This window comes from Nannospalax galili, unplaced genomic scaffold, assembly GCF_000622305.1.
Source record: "Nannospalax galili isolate Female #2095 unplaced genomic scaffold, S.galili_v1.0 scaffold96, whole genome shotgun sequence".
Classification (NCBI taxonomy): domain Eukaryota; kingdom Metazoa; phylum Chordata; class Mammalia; order Rodentia; family Spalacidae; genus Nannospalax; species Nannospalax galili.
Window position 1 is genome coordinate 10,832 of NW_008342018.1, and position 12,845 is coordinate 23,676.

Here is a 12,845-nt window from a genome sequence, read left to right on the forward strand (position 1 = left end):
ACATTATTTGCCATTTGAGATGAATGAGATTTTACATTCCATATGAACAGAAGACACACATCTATTCTATTTATATTTAATTTTCAAGTATACATATTAAATGACATTGGAATGAAATAAATTTAAGGCCATATTGTGAGCCTGTGGGAATTTTGTTTTCTTTAAAAGAAATACATGTATGATTTATTGAAACACTCATCAACCAAAGAACATACCCGTTAAATTACTTTATTATTCAGATGATAAATACCAAAGCATTTGTATTAGGAGCATTTAGTTGTTTAATCATGGCCCTTCTAACTTAGGGGTATAAAATATTCCTTAGGGATATTATTTACTATATACACATATTTAATATCTTCAGAAAATATCCATATCCTGGATTTATGCCTGTATAAGTACTTACATGCAAATGGAGTGTTAAGAAATTGGTGTATTTTTGAAAAACTTGTGTAGTAAAAACCCAGAAGCAATCATGTGAAATTAATTAGAATACCTTTCATTCTACATAGTGATTTTTCACCCAAGTTTTATTTTACCCATCGAAAACTATTTCATCTTCTGCTGTTTCCTAGAAAAGAGGCTCCTGGAACCCATCTCCAGTCACGATGTGATTTCTTTTCCATCTTAAATCCAGGCTACCTTTTTACTTTTCTTCACAAAGACCTGAGATAGAATGATGGACGTGGGGATTCAATGGTGATTTTACGTCATTCTTTGCTTAATCTGCCTCACGAATTCAAACTACTCTGCAGTTCCTGGCATTGTCTGCCCTCCTATAGGTATATATCTAATCTGGGGACAAAAATTGAGAAATAAATGAGGTAAAAATAAAGCATTGTTCAAAGTCGCCTTTTTACTGCCTTGGAGTTTGGGAATGATTGCTCTGTACATTGGCATTTGAGAGAAAAATTTGGCTATTATGGTTTTTCTTGTTATTTTTATTAAGCGAATGAAAAAGGATGGTAGCCATTGCCACTGGGGTGTTGGAACAGCAAATTGAGGGGCCCCCAAAGACCTTGATACCCATTTTTGAAGTTCAATTCCAGTCCCTTAGATTAGAGCAACCCTTCCAAAATGAGGGTCACAAATGCATTTGTGATTTAGACTATTTGTCTGGATGCTGTCAGGGAAACAATTGGCTATTATTGAACAGAACTGCTGATTTTCTCTTTGTACCATTTTTTCCTTTTGTTTTGGTCGTTGGTGAATGGTGAAGTCTGACAGCAAGTAAAAAAAAAAAAAAAACACTAGTTGTGTGCAAGGGAGGGGAACATGGAGACAAAAAGGGAACAAAGAGATAGGGAGAAAAAAAGGAGACAGATTTTCAATTTCGTATGACTGTTTTTGTCTTGAGCAGTTTAGTTGAGTTGAAAATATATTTATGGAGCACATACTATAAAGTGACATTATTAATTAATGTGAGGGCACAGATCAAACAAAATAAAAGTCTGCATCATGGAAGAGCTCTATCATGGGGGAGATGAAACTGGCTAGTGAGTATAGTTGACACCCTCACCTTGTTGAGGCCTTTTCCTCACCTCCTCCAGCATCACCCCTCATTGTGCTCCTCCTCTCTCTGCTCACAGCTCATTGGTTGGGAACAAACACAGACTCCAGAAGAAGTCAGTGCATTGGCTGAGCAGCAAGCAATGCTAGATGTGTATGTAATCTTGAGTGGGTGAGCCTATTGCATCAGAATCCCTGAACCTCTCAGTTGAATTTTTCATATTTTTCTCAAAAGTCTGTCCCAGCTCTACTCATGTCCCTACCCTTACCAAGGTACTGCCGTAGCTTCCTACATGGTTTCTTCACAGGCTGTCTGCTCTGAGGTCCCTTTTCCAGTTACAATTGAAGGGTGAAGTCTCAAAAGTCATGTCAGTCTCTGACTTAAGCGATTTTGGTGGTTTCCTGTATACTTGGTGTGTATTGTGAACTGCATCTCATGATCTTATACCTCTGACTCTTTGTCTTTACTGGTTACTTCCCTCTTCTTTTTTCCAACCACTCTGGCAAACTTCATCCCTCCAATATATCCAGGTAATTCCACTCAAAGGTATTTCCACAAAATGCTCTTCTATGTGCACCACTCTTCTGCTCCTCACAGAGACTTTCAGTCTCAGCTCAGACGTTGTTTCCCAGCCCTTGCCTTCCTACAGTAGCCTAGCTGAAGTAGGATCCCCCTGTTTCTCTACCACTGTGCCTTTTGAAAGTCTTCATTACACTTGGTCAATTTCACACATCTATTAGAAGTACAACACATATAAAAATGGAAGTGAATTTATATTTTACCCTATCATTAGTTAGCAGATGACAGATGTTCTCAATGGGGGTGGTATCACTGAGCCACCATGAGGAAGTCTAGCCTCATCATAGAGAGGGTGATCTGATAGGTTTCAAGTTGGAGTGTTCTGAGTTCTTGCTTCAGTTTGACCTCTTATTAGAAGCATTGCCTTTGGCTAATTACTTAACCTCTGTGAACTGTTGCCCATTATGTAACACAGAGGTAATAATCTCTTTTTACAAGATTGTTGTAAGGATTATGAGAATGTGTTCTAGGTAATTATCATGAATAGTAATGAATAGCATTTAGCAATACTTTTCTGTGCCTGGCTCTAGGTACAGAGTTTGTGTTACCATCTCATCAGATATTTTTATCAGTCATGCTAGGTTTACCATTATCCTCATTTTGTAGATGTGAAACTTAAAAACAGGATACACTCGGGAAACTGTTTGATTTTTATTTTGACTTTTTTGAGACAGGGTCTCACTATGTAGCTCTGGCTGACCTGGAACTCACTATGTAGACCAGGCTGGCCTCAGATTCACAGAGATCTGCCTACTTCTGCCTCCCAAGGGCTGGAATTAAAGACATGCACCACCACACCCAACTTAAACTCAGAATTTAAATTACAGAACCTACCTAATCTTGTAGGCATTAAGCTCTAGCAGTTTTTGTATGTTATATGGAAAAGCCACCTAAATGGAAGTAAGTAGTTATGACTTCGGAGAAAATAGACAAACATAATCACAGAGCAGAGAATTGAAAGATGTACAGTAGGAAGCCACACTAAAGCTCAGATGTCCCCTGAAAAAGGACAGTTTGTGAACAGTGGCTGTCCTGGCTTTGGTAATATTTTACTTTTCTCATTGCTATGAGCAAAAACCTCACAAGAAGTGATTTAAAAGATTAAGTTTATTTTGACTCACACTGTGAGGGGATATAGTCCATTATGGTGGGGGAGGCATGGTTTAAAAAATGTCCATAGTCAGGAAGCAGATAGATGGATGCTAGTGTTTAGTTGATTTTCTCCTTTTCCATTTTTAATCAGTCCAGGACTCCTGCCAATGGGATGGTGCTATCTGCATTCAGGGTAAGTTTTCCCACCTTAGTCAGACCTCTCTGGAAATACCCTCACAGACAAGATTGAGATGTGTCTCCAGAGTCATTCCAAATCTAGTCAAGTTGACAAGGAATATTAACCATTGTAAGTTTACTCTTTGTCCTCTTCTCAACCTGATACCCAAATATATCATTTTTTAAAATTATTTTTTGTACATTTTTAATTGAATTTTTGTGTATTTCACACAGGACATCTTAATCATCTTTATACCCCTTTCCCCATTGCCCCCCCCAGTGGAATTCATACATTCTGTCATTTGTGTTAAGGCCTATTGAGACGTTAGTGTTCACAGACATCCCTCAGTGCAAGTTCATCCACTGAGGTCTAGGCAACCCATCTAGAGTCACTCACTTTAAGAAGATCAGCTTTTCCTCACCCAGCGGTAATCAAATGCCAATAGTTCTTCAGCTAAGACTGGAGCCTGCTACCCATTTCCACAGTTCAGTGTTGGGTTTTTGTCTGCTCGAGTTTGCATGAGTCTTGTATATGTTGTCACCATTGCTGTAGGTTCATATGAGTCAGGTCCCAGGGACCTGTAGGACTCTAGTTCCATATGGTCTTGTACCTCCTCCCTGGCTCTTACAGTATTTCTGCCCCATCTTCAGCAATGGTCTCTGATCCCTGGTTGGGTGAAGTTTAATATAGGAGTCTTGTCCAAGGACCCAGACTCTGAAGACTACATTTTTAACCAAAACAAATAGTTTTTGGTTTCTAAGGATAGGTCTGGGGTCCAGTTGAAGTCAACATCTGTTTCCTGTATCTGGCGACGTTATTACCTCTTGTTTTTGGTGACTTACACTCTTCCTTCTTACACTTTCTCCAACTCTTAGTGAACTTTTTCCTCATGTACATAATAATTTACCGTAGGACCATCTTTTAAAGATGTTGTATTTGTTGGGACTTTCCATGAGCATTGAGCTGTGGATGTGCTCTTACTAAAAGAATCCTTATTTGCTTCTATCTGAGTTTTATTGACATAATCGCCTAGATCATTTCATTGTGCATTTTCTAAAATTGCATAGATAATGCAAATTTAGACCTATTGCCATTCTGAAATAAGCCTGAGGTTTGGATTTCTGTCTGGAATTTTCCGACCCCCAACAGAGAGAGTTAAATGACAGCTTCCTAGCAGCTTTAGCTTTCTCTGGGCTGAAGGTCAATATTTTTGTAGTCTCGTTTTCACAGATGGGCCAGATCCTGGACACTGTTGGATTTTTTTCAGTTTTAGATGCAGGTTCCTTTATCTCAGGCCAAAGACTACACATCTTCTCTATGACAATGTTAGAAGCTCAGCCTTGACCTTCTACAGCCCTTAACTAGGGCTAAGCCCTATGGAACTGGGCTTCATCTTTTGCTCAGAATACTAGTTTTGCTATTCCATGTTTTTTTTCTGTGATCTGGCGCCTATTTTTCTTTCTGTGAGATATGTATCTGAAATTTTGCGGGATTTTATTTTAATCAGATTTTCTATGTATTCATTGTGAAAGGAGAACCCATTTGTATCATTATCTATTAAAAACATAATAAATGTAAGTATGAAAATGAATTGACATTCAGACATGCAGAAACTGTTGCCCATTGGTGGTGAATCCTGCAATAAGCAATCTGCTTTCAGAGGAGGGAGACCCTTGTGGGTGCATGAGGAGGGTTAGCAGTGCTATGCAGAGGTTGACCATGTAGATTCGGGAGTCAAAATAATTTGAGTTCAAGCTGTCATGTTAACCCACAAGTTCTAAAGCATCGAAACACAAAGAAAATAGATTGCTGTGCATTGATAGAGCTCGTTATATAAAGGGGTAAAGAGGAAGATGTGTCCAGAAAGGTAGAGCAAAACTAGAAAAGCTGTGCAAAGAAATGGAGTCTTCATCCTGCACGTGATAGGAAAACATAGAAGACTTTCAAGTTAGGTGCATAGATAGCATAATTGATTTTATATTTTAAGAAATTGACTCAGTAGCAACATAAACAATAAGAAGCAAACACTGAGCAGTGACACTAATAAATTAAAATGGTAGAAATATAAATGCAAGATAGTTGCACTGGAAGAAATAGAAAGGAGAGGATAGAGCTGAACAAAGAGGGAAGGATATTCTCCCAGCCCGTGGAGACTCTTACATGAGAGAAAGCAGGGAGGAGGGCTCCTAGGCTTCTGACTTGGACAGTAAAGAGGACATTTGGTTGGATTTACGGTACTTTATCATCAACAGGGTATCTCTGCCTACAGATTGCTCCATTTCTCTGCTATGAACAGTACAACTTCTAGTGGTATCTGGCAAAGCAGTTGACTGGTGTGGCTGAGTGGGCCCACTTCTGGCTCAGAGGTAATGCTTAGCAACCCCATGTAGTAGGTGAATTGACTACTATACTCGCTGCGGTGACAAAATATGTATCAAAAGCATTTATTTATTTTGGCTCATAGTTTGAGGGGATGATCCATCTTGGTAGGGAAGGCATGAAGGCGAAGCATAGGCAGCTGGTCATAAGACACCCACCACTGGGAAGCAAAGAATAGTGAATGCCAGAGCTCCACTTGCTTCTCCTTTTTATTCAGCCCAGGACCCCAGCCTATACCACTTGCATCTAGGGCAAGTCTTCCCACCTCAGTTAACACAATCTAGGAACTCTCTCACAGAGGTTTGTTTCATAGATAATTCTAGATCTTGTCACGTTCTCCTCGTTATTAACCATCACAGTGGGTTACCTTAAGTACACCCAGGTTGGTTAGAAATATGTTAGTATTATGAATTCCAAAAGTGGGGTTCAGCTCTTTTATCCTTATGGTACCATATTATTTAGTCTCCCATTTTCTTATATGTGAGGGGAAGAAGGTGGGTTTCCAAGGTAAGGACGTTTTTCTTTTCTCTGTCTGGGAATGAAATATTTGATTCTATAGTTCAAAAAAAGTGAAATTAAATGAAACCATAGAAACTGAAAAAAACAAACCACTGTATGTTAGCAGTTTATGAGCATTTTTTGCTGACAAAGCTCAGCAAGCCTGGACAGAAATACTTGCACAAATCTGATTCCAGGCTTCCCTCGCTGCAGCAGGAACCAGCTCAGCAAATGGAATCAAGAGAATACACTGATAAACCCTCTCCTTTTCCTCTTCCTTTTAACAGGAGATGTATGTTAGGATGTACACTGAATGTGTATGGTTCACTCATATGGCTTTCTTATTTCATAGATTCCACTTCTGAATTCTAGATGGGAACAGGGCATGCTATGTGAAAGCAAGTTAAACCTTCATCAGAATTGATCTCCAGCCACACTGTCTCTTTACCTGCTTGCTCCAATACTTCCCTCCAACTGCTTTATTTCCTTTAGGGTTGAAATTCATGCTTTTTGACTTGACAGGGATGATTTTAAGCCAATGTCTATGTTTGCTATGACCAGGTCTCCAAAATCACTCTGCTTGTGGTCACTGTCAGACTCCTTGGAAATGCTGAAGTCCAATGTAACCGCATACTGAACTGAGAAACCTTTGAAGACCAAGATTAAACAAAACAAAACAACATCAGACCCAATGAGAGACAGCTATTTATGAATTGTGGTAAAAGAAACCTGAACTGGAAGTGAGTGATCTGATTCTCTTGTTTTTCCTCCCTGTCACTGCATATCACTGTGGCCTTAGGCAAGTTCTTTAACCTCTTGGGGCTTCAGTTTCTATATTTGTAAAATATAGAAAGGAGCTAGACAGGTTAGTGGGATGCAAATACTGCTCAGTGATCAAGAAGCATGCCAAACTTTGAGAAAATGAAAACTTTCTTGGTAGAGCACTCACTTTGGATGTATAAGTTTGGAGTATATATTAGAAATTTTGAGTTGGTGTTACCCTTGTGGACCTGCATACATTGTTAACATGGACAGCATGATCAGTATGATTTTTATTTTGTATTATTTGATTTGGTTTGAATTTTACCTTTTAAAGTTCTTTCAAAGAAAACCTCAAATCTAAAAATGTTTCTTAACACTGGTGCTCAGTCTCCTCTTTCTTTTCATAAATCTTGGTATGCGCGCATTATTATGCGTTTTAAAGCAGAGTTGGGGGTTATTAAAGATATTTTAAAATTTGTTTTGCTTTATTTTTGTTTTATGTGTATGAGTGTTATGCCTGAATATATGTAAGTACACCCTGGAACCCATATGGTGAAGAAATGACCTAACTTCTGCAAATTGTTCTTTGACTTTCATACATGTGTCATGGTATTCATAGACACACACAAAATTTTTTTTAATTTAATGAATTTTTAAAAATTGGAAATAAGCACATAGCTGCAAAAATCCTGAAAATGCAATACAGAGAAATTTTTATTCCTGAACTATTTGAAAGAAGTTGACAATCTGGTGATTTGTTGCTACATTCACTCCAATGTTCCAGTATTTCCTGACAAGACATTCTCCTACATAACCACAGTCCCAGTATCAAGCAGAGGAAATTAGCACTGAGAGATTATAACTCTCATCCCCAGAATGTAACCATGTTCTCTGTCATTTCCTCCACTGAGTTAAGACGTTCTTTGCCTGCCTGGGCTCTGACATATCACCTCTACTGCTTCTCTCCTTCATCTGGAGGAAACCTTACCACTGCATTCATGCCCTCTTGTCCTCACTGGGCTCAGGCACTCTGCAAATGTCCCATCTACCCCTCTCTGATCCTCCATCGTGGCTCTTTTTGCCCTGTGTGTGCTCATGCTCCATGCAGTTTGTCATAGCAGGGGCATCCTCCTCTCCTTGCTCAGACTTAGGACCTGCTGGGTCATGGTGGCTTTATACATGCTGGTGGGAGTATCTACTTCTTTGCCCTAAAGCAGAGCACTTCCTATTCACACTTACAGTTGCGTATTAAAGGAGGAAAGCTAAGTAGAGCAGACTTAACTCAAATACAGGATTTGCGAGTAAGGATTGTTCAATAATAAAAGAATGAATTATTATGGAATATCACATAACCTGGAGAAATGATGAGTCCATAAAATAATGTATAAATTTGAATAATCAATGTTAATATACAAAATTTTATTGTGTTTGAGCAATGTTTCCAAGTTTATTGTAATTCTAAAGCAGTGGCATCTGATTTAGGACTATAGAGCATACCTTGTCATACAAGGGTCTGGGGAACTCTTATTTGGTGCAAGAAATGTTTCATTGTGTCAGGTTTCTTTAAGAAGTTCTTAAAATTTGGAAGTGTGATCTTCTTTATGCTAATGAGAACTCTTCTTATTTACCTTATGGATTCAGCTTCAGAAAGTGCCTTTAGTGGTTTAAAAAGATAGATTTTTAAAAAAAATAAAATGGGAAAGATGTGACCTAAGCAATGTAACTTATTAGACTGAATGCTAACCTCTGGAAAGTAAAGACCTCACGAGGAGATTTAGACAGGTGGCCTAAGGGAGCTCATGAAGGCCTAATGGACCGTCTCCTGCTTTGTATGTGTATATCCTTATCAAGGCTTTGTTTAAGCCAAAGAACTATTGTATTTTAAACACTGGAGCTAGGATGGGGATGATGGGGAGGGTTAGGTGGAGATGGTGCACTATATAATCCCAGCACTTTGGTGGTGGGCATAGGAGAATTTATAAATTTGAGGCCACTCTGGGCTATAAGTAAAAGCCTGCCTGAAAAGATTAAGTAATCAACCAATCAACTAACTAATAAAAAACATAACCCACAAAAGATTAGCATTGGAAGCTTTATTTTTTTCTTTTAGATGATGTGATGTATAAATGTTACATATTTAAAGATATTAATTATGAAACCATGATTACTGTAGTTCTGAGTTATTTATTTGTTCATTTATTTGTTTGTTCTTGAGGTATTTTATTAATTATGTCACTACCAAGTAATCAAAATGCATGTTGTGGGTATATGGAACGCATGAGACCTTATCTTAATATCAGGCACTGGGTCTAGGGCTGTCATTTGTAACCTCATAGACATGCCCTGAATAATCACATGTCATTGTTCCCACCACCGTGAGAAGAACACCCCTTTCAGGTGTGCACTGAGCCGCTCTGAAAGGAAAGTGTGACCTGACATCATGTCCCTGCTTCCTGCATACTTGAGCATAAGAAAGGGGCTTGGACTCAGGAAGGTGAGAGACATGATTGTTTTCGGTTGTAGGTTACCTGTGTTGAAGCCCTAGTCCAGAACCTTTGAGAAGCCAGCCAGCCAGCCTCTGAATATGTATATGAGCACCCTGGCATTGAAACAATTTAAATTGCAAGAACTCTGTGTAAGTGGAACAAAAAGGAATTGGCTTTTGCAGTGTAATTATGTTTTACTGAATTAGCAATGTGGCATGACCTTCCATTGAGTTTCTAGGCTGCAGGAGGATATGTCTTTGCTTGCTAACCACCCACCCTGCTGACACAGCATCTGCAGAGCACTGGGGAGCCCACTTCAAGAGTGTTGAGAAGGAACCCCATGATATTAACCCCTCTTTCCATTCACACAAAAGGAAACACATTGTCTACCGCCTGCTTTAACCAGAAGCTATCTGAAACATTTGGCAGGGTCATTTCTGAAAAATAGCCTGAGTCTACAGTCCTGCTCCACTGAGGCCTTTGCTAGCCACAGGCCCAGCCTTCCCTCACATTTCACAGCACAAAGCTTTCATTAGCAGCTTCCAAATGGCTTTCAAGCTTCACTTCCAGGCTTGCATTTCCACATAGATTAAGAGAATTAAGTAATTAGCATGTTCTTCTGTTTAGTGACAACTACATATTGATAGCAAGGCAGAAATGATGTGGCGGTTGAGCGCTTATCACTTGGCCTCACCACCAGAGGGTCTTTTCACACATTATCTTATGCAGTCTTCACATCTAACCCTCTGAGGTAGTGCTTCACATCAGAGATGTCTTCCGTTATTGTAACCACTGGCAAGAAAGAAAAATTACTTAAGGACAAAGACTTTCATCTGATCTGAGACAAAAAGAACCACGTATACCTTTACAATGTGGGTAAATGAAAATACATCTATCACCCAGAATGTGAAGCAAGAAAACCAGCATGGTTCCTCCTTACACTGTACCCAGGAAGGGTGGAATATTCTGCTGACATGAGCATAAGAGCCTCCTTCTGGCAGAACCTAGCTTCAGTTCACCCTGATGGCCATTGTAAGACACATCCCAATTTCGGAATATAAAACTTCTGCTTTCAAATGAATGAAATAGCTGCTTTTGTCAGTTACTTATTACAAGAAAATAAACAGAGGCATAGAGAGGCAAAGACACACTTCTTTGAATGTGTTACTTGGGAGAGCTGTGACACAGAGACCACGTGCTTGATTTCACTCTTGACTGCTTCCTGGGGGGTCCTGATAGCCTGGTGTTAAAAAGACATATATGTAAGGAATGTGGTTGTGTATATTAGTTATGTGTATCAGGAGGCAAAGTGCACTGTTAAGAAAGAAATTTTCTACTTAGGGACAGGGGATCAGAACAGATTCTTGGCATAAGAAAAGGCAGGCGTGTTCCCCAGGCTGCTTCCTGTGCTTCTTGTCTTCACACTATTGGGAAGGTTCTGGACTCATACATTTTTCCCTGAAAAGAAAAGTTTTTTTTGTGGCTGTTAAATTATAAGATAAAGCAGATAAACGGGAATAAAATGTATCTCTGGGTTTCTTTAAACCTGTTTAGCCAGCTATACTCTTTGCATCAGACTAAAATATTCCTGCATGCATTGTGACTAAATGCATGGACAAAACAGCACACACTTTTCTTATAAAAATATTAGAAATGAAAATATTTGAGAGCTTTTTTCAAAAATTTATTTTTATTTAGTTTAGTTTCCTGATTTTTTTTTTTTTTTTTTTTTTTTTTTTTTAAAAAAAAAAAAAAAAAAAAAAAAAAAAGAGGACGATAAATGCTGAGGATGACTTTGAACTTGATCCTCCTGTTTCCATCTCCCAAGTGCTTGGATTATAGGTGTGTGCCACCATGCCCAGGTTATGGGGTGCTGGGGACAGAACCCAGTGCTTCCTTCATGCCTGGGGAAGGGATCTGCAAACAGAGCTTTATTATTGAAGATACAGTTTGTATCTTTAAGATGCCTTTTAGCACTAGCTTTGTTTGTTTGATTCTTATATCTTTATGACATTTTTAGATTGAACAAATAATAAAAATGCAATGCTTTGGGTTTGTTTGGAGATACTCTTAGATTATTATAAAAGCAGGAAAGCTTAGAAAAATAATGAGATTATATTGCCGTATGATAAGTTTGGCCCATGCAAAGATGAAGTGCTTCTTACTCATCTAAATTAATAGCATTGTTGCTTCTAGTTTACATAAACAGAATCTATTAACTCTGAAAATAGGAGCAATTCTAGAACTTTCTTTTTTTTCAGTCCTCAAAGGAGAAAGAAGGGTCTACCATTTTCATATTTGTGTTATTTTAATTTCCACTGCAATACACACACACACACACACGTCACACGTGTGTGTGACATGTGTGTGTGTGTGTGTGTGTGCGTGTGTGTGTTCATTTGTGTAACCAACGGAATTTTTTCAAATTATGCTGATGTCAACCTTAAATGCCTCTTGTGCAAAAACTTAAAAAAATTATTTTTGGGACAAGATCTCACTAAATGGTCCAGACTATCTTGAAACTGACCATGTACCACAGGCTGACCTCCAAATCATGAGCCTCCAGCCTCAATCTCTACATACTGCTAGCAACTAAAGCTCTGTTCCTACTCTAAACTATCTCACATTTCAGGGTAGAGCTTATGTAAATAGAAGACACTCAAAGGCTTTTTATATCAAGCTATTTGATGCTTCAGGTAGAAAATGACCTGGGGGTGATTGAAAAGTTGAATAAGGCTGTCACAGACTGAGTGGACATTTCAATTACAGAGCACAAGGGGAGACCAGAGTGTGGAACCTCTGCAGCGATGCTTACTGGGTAGGGATGCACGCAGTAAGGGGGCTGGGGTAGAAGAACTGCAAATGGGAAAGGGAGATGGATGAATCAGCAAGCCAACTCAAATAAGATTAGCAGGAGCTTCATATCTGTTGTCAAATCTGATGGTGTATTGGTCAGGGTTCTCTAGAGAATCAAAACTGACAGGATGAATATATATTAGAAGGAGGGTTCAATAGATGGACTTACACAGTATGGGTTGGGTAAATCCAACAATGGCTGTTGTCATACTAGTGAGGCTGAGAACCTGGTATGTGGATCTCTCAGCACTCCTAAGCTGGCACTGAAGGCTAGAAGATCAAAGAATCTGGGTTCCAACGTCAGCGAAGGATGGCAGTGGCAGCAGTCACAGGAGGGCAGACGCAGTCTGTGTTGCTGAAGGCGAGGCGGTCAAAGCACAGCTGCTTTCCCATCAGACCTCATTATATCTAGGCCACTCCCAGAAGGTGTTTCTCACTCTGGGGGGGGGATCCTTCCAGAAATACCCTCACAGACCCTCTCAGAGGCATGTCTTTTAGTTGAGTC